The sequence below is a fragment of the Pleurodeles waltl genome, chromosome 3_1, assembly GCF_031143425.1.
Source record: "Pleurodeles waltl isolate 20211129_DDA chromosome 3_1, aPleWal1.hap1.20221129, whole genome shotgun sequence".
NCBI lineage: Eukaryota > Metazoa > Chordata > Amphibia > Caudata > Salamandridae > Pleurodeles > Pleurodeles waltl.
Genome location: NC_090440.1, coordinates 252,067,050 through 252,080,477, shown reverse-complemented (window position 1 = coordinate 252,080,477; position 13,428 = coordinate 252,067,050).

Genomic DNA, 13,428 nt, shown 5'->3' with positions numbered 1-13,428 from the left:
ATACCTCACTTGTGTGGGTAGGCCTAGCGCCCGCGACAGGAAATGCCCCAAAGCGCAACGTGGACACATCCAATTTTTTGAAACAAAACAGAGGTGTTTTTTGCAAAGTGCCTACCTGTAGGTTTTGGCCTCTAGCTCAGCCGGCACATAGGGAAACCTACCAAACCTGTGCATTTTTTAAAACTAGAGACCTAGGGGAATACAAGATGGGGTGACTTGTGGGGCTCTGACCAGGTTCTGTTACCCAGAATCCTTTGCAAACCTCAAAATTTGGCTAAAAAAACACATGTGTTACTCACATTTCTGTGGCAGAAAGTTCTGGAATCTGAGAGGAGCCACAAATTTTTTTCCACCCAGTGTTCCCCCAAGTCTCCCGATAAAAATGATACCTCACTTGTGTGGGTAGGCCTAGCGCCCGCTACAGGAAATGCCCCAAAGCGCAACGTGGACACATCCAATTTTTTGAAAGACAACAGAGGTGTTTTTTGCAAAGTGCCTACCTGTAGATTTTGGCCTCTACCTCAGCTGGCACCTAGGGAAACCTACCAAACCTGTGCATTTTTTAAAACTAGAGACCTAGGGGAATCCAAGATGGGGTGACTTGTGGGGCTCTGACCAGGTTCTGTTACCCAGAATTCTTTGCAAACCTCAAAATGTGGCTAAAAAAACACATGTTCCTCACATTTCTGTGGCAGAAAGTTCTGGAATCTGAGAGGAGCCACAAATGTCCTTCCACCCAGCGTTCCCCAAAGTCTCCCGATAAAAATTATACCTCACTTGTGTGGGTAGGCCTAGCGCCCGCGACAGGAAATGCCCCAAAGCGCAACGTGGACACATCCAATTTTTTGAAAGAAAACAGAGGTGTTTTTTGCAAAGTGCCTACCTGTAGGTTTTGGCCTCTAGCTCAGCCGGCACATAGGGAAACCCACCAAACCTGTGCATTTTTGAAAACTAGAGACCTAGGGGAATCCAAGATGGGGTGACTTGTGGGGCTCTGACCAGGTTCTGTTACCCAGAATCCTTTGCAAACCTCAAAATGTGGCTAAAAAAACACATGTTCCTCACATTTCTGTGGCAGAAAGTTCTGGAATCTGAGAGGAGCCACAAATTTCCTTCCACCCAGCGTTCCCCCAAGTCTCCCGATAAAAATGATACCTCACTTGTGTGGGTAGGCCTAGCGCCCGCGACAGGAAATGCCCCAAAGCGCAACCTGGACACATCCAATTTTTTGAAAGAAATCAGAGGTGTTTTTTGCAAAGTGCCTACCTGTAGATTTTGACCTCTAGCTCAGCCGGCACATAGGGAAACCTACCAAACCTGTGCATTTTTTAAAACTAGAGACGTAGGGGAATCCAAGATGGGGGGACTTGTGGGGCTCTGACCAGGTTCTGTTACCCAGAATCCTTTGCAAACCTCAAAATGTGGCTAAAAAAACACATGTTCCTCACATTTCTATGGCAGAAAGTTCTGGAATCTGAGAGGAGCCACAAATTTCCTTCCACCCAGCGTTCCCCCAAGTCTCCCGATAAAAATGATACCTCACTTGTGTGGGTAGGCCTAGCGCCCGCGACAGGAAATGCCCCAAAGCGCAACGTGGACACATCCAATTTTTTGAAAGAAATCAGAGGTGTTTTTTGCAAAGTGCCTACCTGTAGATTTTGGCCTCTACCTCAGCCGGCACCTAGGGAAACCTACCAAACCTGTGCATTTTAGAAAACTAGAGACCTAGGAGAATACAAGATGGGGTGACTTATGGGGCTCTGACCAGGTTCTGTTACCCAGAATCCTTTGCAAACCTCAAAATGTGGCTAAAAAAACACATGTTCCTCACATTTCTGTGGCAGAAAGTTCTGGAATCTGAGAGAAGCCACAAATTTCCTTCCACCCAGCGTTCCCCCAAGTCTCCCGATAAAAATGATACCTCACTTGTGTGGGTAGGCCTAGCGCCCGCGACAGGAAATGCCCCAAAGCGCAACGTGGACACATCCAATTTTTTGAAACAAAACAGAGGTGTTTTTTGCAAAGTGCCTACCTGTAGGTTTTGGCCTCTAGCTCAGCCGGCACATAGGGAAACCTACCAAACCTGTGCATTTTTTAAAACTAGAGACCTAGGGGAATACAAGATGGGGTGACTTGTGGGGCTCTGACCAGGTTCTGTTACCCAGAATCCTTTGCAAACCTCAAAATTTGGCTAAAAAAACACATGTGTTACTCACATTTCTGTGGCAGAAAGTTCTGGAATCTGAGAGGAGCCACAAATTTTTTTCCACCCAGTGTTCCCCCAAGTCTCCCGATAAAAATGATACCTCACTTGTGTGGGTAGGCCTAGCGCCCGCGACAGGAAATGCCCCAAAGCGCAACGTGGACACATCCAATTTTTTGAAAGAAAACAGGGGTGTTTTTTGCAATGTGCCTACCTGTAGATTTTGGCCTCTAGCTCAGCCGGCACATAGGGAAACCTACCAAACCTGTGCATTTTTTAAAACTAGAGACCTAGGGGAATCCAAGATGGGGTGACTTGTGGGGCTCTGACCAGGTTCTGTTACCCAGAATTCTTTGCAAACCTCAAAATGTGGCTAAAAAAACACATGTTCCTCACATTTCTGTGGCAGAAAGTTCTGGAATCTGAGAGGAGCCACAAATTTCCTTCCACCCAGCGTTCCCCCAAGTCTCCCGATAAAAATGATACCTCACTTGTGTGGGTAGGCCTAGCGCCCGCGACAGGAAATGCCCCAAAGCGCAACGTGGACACATCCAATTTTTTTAAAGAAATCAGAGGTGTTTTTTGGAAAGTGCCTACCTGTAGATTTTGGCCTCTACCTCAGCCGGCATCTAGGGAAACCTACCAAACCTGTGCATTTTAGAAAAATAGAGACCTAGGGGAATCCAAGATGGGGTGACTTGTGGGGCTCTGACCAGGTTCTGTTACCCAGAATCCTTTGCAAACCTCAAAATGTGGCTAAAAAAACACATTTTCCTCACATTTCTGTGGCAGAAAGTTCTGGAATCTGAGAGGAGCCACAAATTTCCTTCCACCCAGCTTTCCCCCAAGTCTCCCGATAAAAATGATACCTCACTTGTGTGGGTAGGCCTAGCGCCCGCGACAGGAAATGCCCCAAAGCGCAACGTGGACACATCCAATTTTTTGAAAGACAACAGAGGTGTTTTTTGCAAAGTGCCTACCTGTAGATTTTGGCCTCTACCTCAGCTGGCACCTAGGGAAACCTACCAAACCTGTGCATTTTAGAAAACTAGAGACCTAGGGGAATCCAAGATGGGGTGACTTATGGGGCTCTGACCAGGTTCTGTTACCCAGAATCCTTTGCAAACCTCAAAATTTGGCTAAAAAAACACATGTTCCTCACATTTCTGTGGCAGAAAGTTCTGGAATCTGAGAGGAGCCACAAATTTCCTTCCACCCAGCGTTCCCCCAAGTCTCCCGATAAAAATGATACCTCACTTGTGTGGGTAGGCCTAGCGCCGCGACAGGAAATGCCCCAAAGCGCAACGTGGACACATCCAATTTTTTGAAAGAAAACAGAGGTGTTTTTTGCAAAGTGCCTACCTGTAGGTTTTGGCCTCTAGCTCAGCCGGCACATAGGGAAACCTACCAAACCTGTGCATTTTTGAAAACTAGAGACCTAGGGGAATCCAAGATGGGGTGACTTGTGGGGCTCTGACCAGGTTCTGTTACCCAGAATTCTTTGCAAACCTCAAAATGTGGCTAAAACAACACATGTGTTACTCACATTTCTGTGGCAGAAAGTTCTTAATCTGAGAGGAGCCACAAATTTCCTTCCACCCAGCGTTCCCCCAAGTCTCCCGATAAAAATGATACCTCACTTGTGTGGGTAGGCCTAGCGCCCGCGACAGGAAATGCCCCAAAGCGCAACGTGGACACATCCAATTTTTTGAAAGAAAACAGAGGTGTTTTTTGCAAAGTGCCTACCTGTAGATTTTGACCTCTAGCTCAGCCGGCACATAGGGAAACCTACCAAACCTGTGCATTTTTTAAAACTAGAGACGTAGGGGAATCCAAGATGGGGGGACTTGTGGGGCTCTGACCAGGTTCTGTTACCCAGAATCCTTTGCAAACCTCAAAATTTGGCTAAAAAAACACATGTGTTTCTCACATTTCTGTGGCAGAAAGTTCTGGAATCTGAGAGGAGCCACAAATTTCCTTCCACCCAGCGTTCCCCCAAGTCTCTCGATAAAAATGATACCTCACTTGTGTGGGTAGGCCCAGCGCCCGCGACAGGAAATGCCCCAAAGCGCAACATGGACACATCCAATTTTTTGAAAGAAAACAGGGGTGTTTTTTGCAAAGTGCCTACCTGTAGATTTTGGCCTCTAGCTCAGCCGGCACCTAGGGAAACCTACCAAACCTGTGCATTTTAGAAAACTAGAGACCTAGGGGAATCCAAGATGGGGTGACTTGTGGGACTCTGACCAGGTTCTGTTACCCAGAATCCTTTGCAAACCTCAAAATGTGGCTAAAAAAACACATGTTCCTCACATTTCTGTGGCAGAAAGTTCTGGAATCTGAGAGGAGCCACAAATTTCCTTCCACCCAGCGTTCCCCCAAGTCTCCCGATAAAAATGATACCTCACTTGTGTGGGTAGGCCTAGCGCCCGCGACAGGAAATGCCCCAAAGCGCAACGTGGACACATCCAATTTTTTGAAAGAAATCAGAGGTGTTTTTTGGAAAGTGCCTACCTGTAGATTTTGGCCTCTACCTCAGCCGGCATCTAGGGAAACCTACCAAACCTGTGCATTTTAGAAAAATAGAGACCTAGGGGAATCCAAGATGGGGTGACTTGTGGGGCTCTGACCAGGTTCTGTTACCCAGAATCCTTTGCAAACCTCAAAATGTGGCTAAAAAAACACATGTTCCTCACATTTCTGTGGCAGAGAGTTCTGGAATCTGAGAGGAGCCACAAATTTCCTTCCACCCAGCTTTCCCCCAAGTCTCCTGATAAAAATGATACCTCACTTGTGTGGGTAGGCCTAGCGCCCGCGACAGGAAATGCCCCAAAGCGCAACGTGGACACATCCAATTTTTTGAAAGACAACAGAGGTGTTTTTTGCAAAGTGCCTACCTGTAGATTTTGGCCTCTACCTCAGCTGGCACCTAGGGAAACCTACCAAACCTGTGCATTTTAGAAAACTAGAGACCTAGGGGAATCCAAGATGGGGTGACTTATGGGGCTCTGACCAGGTTCTGTTACCCAGAATCCTTTGCAAACCTCAAAATTTGGCTAAAAAAACACATGTTCCTCACATTTCTGTGGCAGAAAGTTCTGGAATCTGAGAGGAGCCACAAATTTCCTTCCACCCAGCGTTCCCCCAAGTCTCCCGATAAAAATGATACCTCACTTGTGTGGGTAGGCCTAGCGCCCGCGACAGGAAATGCCCCAAAGCGCAACGTGAACACATCCAATTTTTTGAAAGAAAACAGAGGTGTTTTTTGCAAAGTGCCTACCTGTAGATTTTGACCTCTAGCTCAGCCGGCACATAGGGAAACCTACCAAACCTGTGCATTTTTTAAAACTAGAGACGTAGGGGAATCCAAGATGGGGGGACTTGTGGGGCTCTGACCAGGTTCTGTTACCCAGAATCCTTTGCAAACCTCAAAATTTGGCTAAAAAAACACATGTGTTACTCACATTTCTGTGGCAGAAAGTTCTGGAATCTGAGAGGAGCCACAAATTTCCTTCCACCCAGCGTTCCCCCAAGTCTCCCGATAAAAATGATACCTCACTTGTGTGGGTAGGCCTAGCGCCCGCGACAGGAAATGCCCCAAAGCGCAACATGGACACATCCAATTTTTTGAAAGAAAACAGGGGTGTTTTTTGCAAAGTGTATACCTGTAGATTTTGGCCTCTAGCTCAGCCGGCACCTAGGGAAACCTACCAAACCTGTGCATTTTAGAAAACTAGAGACCTAGGGGAATCCAAGATGGGGTGACTTGTGGGGCTCTGACCAGGTTCTGTTACCCAGAATCCTTTGCAAACCTCAAAATGTGGCTAAAAAAACACATGTTCCTCACATTTCTATGGCAGAAAGTTCTGGAATCTGAGAGGAGCCACAAATTTCCTTCCACCCAGCGTTCCCCCAAGTCTCCCGATAAAAATGATTCCTCACTTGTGTGGGTAGGCCCAGCGCCCGCGACAGGAAATGCCCCAAAGCGCAACGTGGACACATCCAATTTTTTGAAAGAAATCAGAGGTGTTTTTTGCAAAGTGCCTACCTGTAGATTTTGGCCTCTACCTCAGCCGGCACCTAGGGAAACCTACCAAACCTGTGCATTTTAGAAAACTAGAGACCTAGGAGAATACAAGATGGGGTGACTTATGGGGCTCTGACCAGGTTCTGTTACCCAGAATCCTTTGCAAACCTCAAAATGTGGCTAAAAAAACACATGTTCCTCACATTTCTGTGGCAGAAAGTTCTGGAATCTGAGAGAAGCCACAAATTTCCTTCCACCCAGCGTTCCCCCAAGTCTCCCGATAAAAATGATACCTCACTTGTGTGGGTAGGCCTAGCGCCCGCGACAGGAAATGCCCCAAAGCGCAACGTGGACACATCCAATTTTTTGAAAGAAAACAGAGGTGTTTTTTGCAAAGTGCCTACCTGTAGGTTTTGGCCTCTAGCTCAGCCGGCACATAGGGAAACCTACCAAACCTGTGCATTTTTTAAAACTAGAGACCTAGGGGAATACAAGATGGGGTGACTTGTGGGGCTCTGACCAGGTTCTGTTACCCAGAATCCTTTGCAAACCTCAAAATTTGGCTAAAAAAACACATGTGTTACTCACATTTCTGTGGCAGAAAGTTCTGGAATCTGAGAGGAGCCACAATTTTTTTTCCACCCAGTGTTCCCCCAAGTCTCCCGATAAAAATGATACCTCACTTGTGTGGGTAGGCCTAGCGCCCGCGACAGGAAATGCCCCAAAGCGCAACGTGGACACATCCAATTTTTTGAAAGAAAACAGGGGTGTTTTTTGCAAAGTGCCTACCTGTAGATTTTGGCCTCTAGCTCAGCCGGCACCTAGGGAAACCTACCAAACCTGTGCATTTTTTAAAACTAGAGACCTAGGGGAATCCAAGATGGGGTGACTTGTGGGGCTCTGACCAGGTTCTGTTACCCAGAATTCTTTGCAAACCTCAAAATGTGGCTAAAAAAACACATGTTCCTCACATTTCTGTGGCAGAAAGTTCTGGAATCTGAGAGGAGCCACAAATTTCCTTCCACCCAGCGTTCCCCCAAGTCTCCCGATAAAAATGATACCTCACTTGTGTGGGTAGGCCTAGCGCCCGCGACAGGAAATGCCCCAAAACGCAACCTGGACACATCCAATTTTTTGAAAGAAATCAGAGGTGTTTTTTGCAAAGTGCCTACCTGTAGATTTTGACCTCTAGCTCAGCCGGCACATAGGGAAACCTACCAAACCTGTGCATTTTTTAAAACTAGAGACGTAGGGGAATCCAAGATGGGGGGACTTGTGGGGCTCTGACCAGGTTCTGTTACCCAGAATCCTTTGCAAACCTCAAAATGTGGCTAAAAAAACACATGTTCCTCACATTTCTATGGCAGAAAGTTCTGGAATCTGAGAGGAGCCACAAATTTCCTTCCACCCAGCGTTCCCCCAAGTCTCCCGATAAAAATGATACCTCACTTGTGTGGGTAGGCCTAGCGCCCGCGACAGGAAATGCCCCAAAGCGCAACGTGGACACATCCAATTTTTTGAAAGAAATCAGAGGTGTTTTTTGCAAAGTGCCTACCTGTAGATTTTGGCCTCTACCTCAGCCGGCACCTAGGGAAACCTACCAAACCTGTGCATTTTAGAAAACTAGAGACCTAGGAGAATACAAGATGGGGTGACTTATGGGGCTCTGACCAGGTTCTGTTACCCAGAATCCTTTGCAAACCTCAAAATGTGGCTAAAAAAACACATGTTCCTCACATTTCTGTGGCAGAAAGTTCTGGAATCTGAGAGAAGCCACAAATTTCCTTCCACCCAGCGTTCCCCCAAGTCTCCCGATAAAAATGATACCTCACTTGTGTGGGTAGGCCTAGCGCCCGCGACAGGAAATGCCCCAAAGCGCAACGTGGACACATCCAATTTTTTGAAACAAAACAGAGGTGTTTTTTGCAAAGTGCCTACCTGTAGGTTTTGGCCTCTAGCTCAGCCGGCACATAGGGAAACCTACCAAACCTGTGCATTTTTTAAAACTAGAGACCTAGGGGAATACAAGATGGGGTGACTTGTGGGGCTCTGACCAGGTTCTGTTACCCAGAATCCTTTGCAAACCTCAAAATTTGGCTAAAAAAACACATGTGTTACTCACATTTCTGTGGCAGAAAGTTCTGGAATCTGAGAGGAGCCACAAATTTTTTTCCACCCAGTGTTCCCCCAAGTCTCCCGATAAAAATGATACCTCACTTGTGTGGGTAGGCCTAGCGCCCGCGACAGGAAATGCCCCAAAGCGCAACGTGGACACATCCAATTTTTTGAAAGACAACAGAGGTGTTTTTTGCAAAGTGCCTACCTGTAGATTTTGGCCTCTACCTCAGCTGGCACCTAGGGAAACCTACCAAACCTGTGCATTTTTTAAAACTAGAGACCTAGGGGAATCCAAGATGGGGTGACTTGTGGGGCTCTGACCAGGTTCTGTTACCCAGAATTCTTTGCAAACCTCAAAATGTGGCTAAAAAAACACATGTTCCTCACATTTCTGTGGCAGAAAGTTCTGGAATCTGAGAGGAGCCACAAATTTCCTTCCACCCAGCGTTCCCCAAAGTCTCCCGATAAAAATTATACCTCACTTGTGTGGGTAGGCCTAGCGCCCGCGACAGGAAATGCCCCAAAGCGCAACGTGGACACATCCAATTTTTTGAAAGAAAACAGAGGTGTTTTTTGCAAAGTGCCTACCTGTAGGTTTTGGCCTCTAGCTCAGCCGGCACATAGGGAAACCCACCAAACCTGTGCATTTTTGAAAACTAGAGACCTAGGGGAATCCAAGATGGGGTGACTTGTGGGGCTCTGACCAGGTTCTGTTACCCAGAATCCTTTGCAAACCTCAAAATGTGGTTAAAAAAACACATGTTCCTCACATTTCTATGGCAGAAAGTTCAGGAATCTGAGAGGAGCCACAAATTTCCTTCCACCCAGCGTTCCCCCAAGTCTCCCGATAAAAATGATACCTCACTTGTGTGGGTAGGCCTAGCGCCCGCGACAGGAAATGCCCCAAAGCGCAACGTGGACACATCCAATTTTTTGAAAGAAATCAGAGGTGTTTTTTGCAAAGTGCCTACCTGTAGATTTTGGCCTCTACCTCAGCCGGCACCTAGGGAAACCTACCAAACCTGTGCATTTTAGAAAACTAGAGACCTAGGAGAATACAAGATGGGGTGACTTATGGGGCTCTGACCAGGTTCTGTTACCCAGAATCCTTTGCAAACCTCAAAATGTGGCTAAAAAAACACATGTTCCTCACATTTCTGTGGCAGAAAGTTCTGGAATCTGAGAGAAGCCACAAATTTCCTTCCACCCAGCGTTCCCCCAAGTCTCCCGATAAAAATGATACCTCACTTGTGTGGGTAGGCCTAGCGCCCGCGACAGGAAATGCCCCAAAGCGCAACGTGGACACATCCAATTTTTTGAAAGACAACAGAGGTGTTTTTTGCAAAGTGCCTACCTGTAGATTTTGGCCTCTACCTCAGCTGGCACCTAGGGAAACCTACCAAACCTGTGCATTTTTTAAAACTAGAGACCTAGGGGAATCCAAGATGGGGTGACTTGTGGGGCTCTGACCAGGTTCTGTTACCCAGAATCCTTTGCAAACCTCAAAATGTGGCTAAAAAAACACATGTTCCTCACATTTCTGTGGCAGAAAGTTCTGGAATCTGAGAGAAGCCACAAATTTCCTTCCACCCAGCGTTCCCCCAAGTCTCCCGATAAAAATGATACCTCACTTGTGTGGGTAGGCCTAGCGCCCGCGACAGGAAATGCCCCAAAGCGCAACGTGGACACATCCAAGTTTTTTGAAACAAAACAGAGGTGTTTTTTGCAAAGTGCCTACCTGTAGGTTTTGGCCTCTAGCTCAGCCGGCACATAGGGAAACCTACCAAACCTGTGCATTTTTTTAAACTAGAGACCTAGGGGAATACAAGATGGGGTGACTTGTGGGGCTCTGACCAGGTTCTGTTACCCAGAATCCTTTGCAAACCTCAAAATTTGGCTAAAAAAACACATGTGTTACTCACATTTCTGTGGCAGAAAGTTCTGGAATCTGAGAGGAGCCACAAATTTTTTTCCACCCAGTGTTCCCCCAAGTCTCCCGATAAAAATGATACCTCACTTGTGTGGGTAGGCCTAGCGCCCGCGACAGGAAATGCCCCAAAGCGCAACGTGGACACATCCAATTTTTTGAAAGAAAACAGGGGTGTTTTTTGCAATGTGCCTACCTGTAGATTTTGGCCTCTAGCTCAGCCGGCACTTAGGGAAACCTACCAAACCTGTGCATTTTTTAAAACTAGAGACCTAGGGGAATCCAAGATGGGGTGACTTGTGGGGCTCTGACCAGGTTCTGTTACCCAGAATTCTTTGCAAACCTCAAAATGTGGCTAAAAAAACACATGTTCCTCACATTTCTGTGGCAGAAAGTTCTGGAATCTGAGAGGAGCCACAAATTTCCTTCCACCCAGCGTTCCCCCAAGTCTCCCGATAAAAATGATACCTCACTTGTGTGGGTAGGCCTAGCGCCCGCGACAGGAAATGCCCCAAAGCGCAACCTGGACACATCCAATTTTTTGAAAGAAATCAGAGGTGTTTTTTGCAAAGTGCCTACCTGTAGATTTTGACCTCTAGCTCAGCCGGCACATAGGGAAACCTACCAAACCTGTGCATTTTTTAAAACTAGAGACGTAGGGGAATCCAAGATGGGGGGACTTGTGGGGCTCTGACCAGGTTCTGTTACCCAGAATCCTTTGCAAACCTCAAAATGTGGCTAAAAAAACACATGTTCCTCACATTTCTATGGCAGAAAGTTCTGGAATCTGAGAGGAACCACAAATTTCCTTCCACCCAGCGTTCCCCCAAGTCTCCCGATAAAAATGATACCTCACTTGTGTGGGTAGGCCTAGCGCCCGCGACAGGAAATGCCCCAAAGCGCAACGTGGACACATCCAATTTTTTGAAAGAAATCAGAGGTGTTTTTTGCAAAGTGCCTACCTGTAGATTTTGGCCTCTACCTCAGCCGGCACCTAGGGAAACCTACCAAACCTGTGCATTTTAGAAAACTAGAGACCTAGGAGAATACAAGATGGGGTGACTTATGGGGCTCTGACCAGGTTCTGTTACCCAGAATCCTTTGCAAACCTCAAAATGTGGCTAAAAAAACACATGTTCCTCACATTTCTGTGGCAGAAAGTTCTGGAATCTGAGAGAAGCCACAAATTTCCTTCCACCCAGCGTTCCCCCAAGTCTCCCGATAAAAATGATACCTCACTTGTGTGGGTAGGCCTAGCGCCCGCGACAGGAAATGCCCCAAAGCGCAACGTGGACACATCCAATTTTTTGAAACAAAACAGAGGTGTTTTTTGCAAAGTGCCTACCTGTAGGTTTTGGCCTCTAGCTCAGCCGGCACATAGGGAAACCTACCAAACCTGTGCATTTTTTAAAACTAGAGACCTAGGGGAATACAAGATGGGGTGACTTGTGGGGCTCTGACCAGGTTCTGTTACCCAGAATCCTTTGCAAACCTCAAAATTTGGCTAAAAAAACACATGTGTTACTCACATTTCTGTGGCAGAAAGTTCTGGAATCTGAGAGGAGCCACAAATTTTTTTCCACCCAGTGTTCCCCCAAGTCTCCCGATAAAAATGATACCTCACTTGTGTGGGTAGGCCTAGCGCCCGCTACAGGAAATGCCCCAAAGCGCAACGTGGACACATCCAATTTTTTGAAAGACAACAGAGGTGTTTTTTGCAAAGTGCCTACCTGTAGATTTTGGCCTCTACCTCAGCTGGCACCTAGGGAAACCTACCAAACCTGTGCATTTTTTAAAACTAGAGACCTAGGGGAATCCAAGATGGGGTGACTTGTGGGGCTCTGACCAGGTTCTGTTACCCAGAATTCTTTGCAAACCTCAAAATGTGGCTAAAAAAACACATGTTCCTCACATTTCTGTGGCAGAAAGTTCTGGAATCTGAGAGGAGCCACAAATTTCCTTCCACCCAGCGTTCCCCAAAGTCTCCCGATAAAAATTATACCTCACTTGTGTGGGTAGGCCTAGCGCCCGCGTCAGGAAATGCCCCAAAGCGCAACGTGGACACATCCAATTTTTTGAAAGAAAACAGAGGTGTTTTTTGCAAAGTGCCTACCTGTAGGTTTTGGCCTCTAGCTCAGCCGGCACATAGGGAAACCCACCAAACCTGTGCATTTTTGAAAACTAGAGACCTAGGGGAATCCAAGATGGGGTGACTTGTGGGGCTCTGACCAGGTTCTGTTACCCAGAATCCTTTGCAAACCTCAAAATGTGGCTAAAAAAACACATGTTCCTCACATTTCTGTGGCAGAAAGTTCTGGAATCTGAGAGGAGCCACAAATTTCCTTCCACCCAGCGTTCCCCCAAGTCTCCCGATAAAAATGATACCTCACTTGTGTGGGTAGGCCTAGCGCCCGCGACAGGAAATGCCCCAAAGCGCAACCTGGACACATCCAATTTTTTGAAAGAAATCAGAGGTGTTTTTTGCAAAGTGCCTACCTGTAGATTTTGACCTCTAGCTCAGCCGGCACATAGGGAAACCTACCAAACCTGTGCATTTTTTAAAACTAGAGACGTAGGGGAATCCAAGATGGGGGGACTTGTGGGGCTCTGACCAGGTTCTGTTACCCAGAATCCTTTGCAAACCTCAAAATGTGGCTAAAAAAACACATGTTCCTCACATTTCTATGGCAGAAAGTTCTGGAATCTGAGAGGAGCCACAAATTTCCTTCCACCCAGCGTTCCCCCAAGTCTCCCGATAAAAATGATACCTCACTTGTGTGGGTAGGCCTAGCGCCCGCGACAGGAAATGCCCCAAAGCGCAACGTGGACACATCCAATTTTTTGAAAGAAATCAGAGGTGTTTTTTGCAAAGTGCCTACCTGTAGATTTTGGCCTCTACCTCAGCCGGCACCTAGGGAAACCTACCAAACCTGTGCATTTTAGAAAACTAGAGACCTAGGAGAATACAAGATGGGGTGACTTATGGGGCTCTGACCAGGTTCTGTTACCCAGAATCCTTTGCAAACCTCAAAATGTGGCTAAAAAAACACATGTTCCTCACATTTCTGTGGCAGAAAGTTCTGGAATCTGAGAGAAGCCACAAATTTCCTTCCACCCAGCGTTCCCCCAAGTCTCCCGATAAAAATGATACCT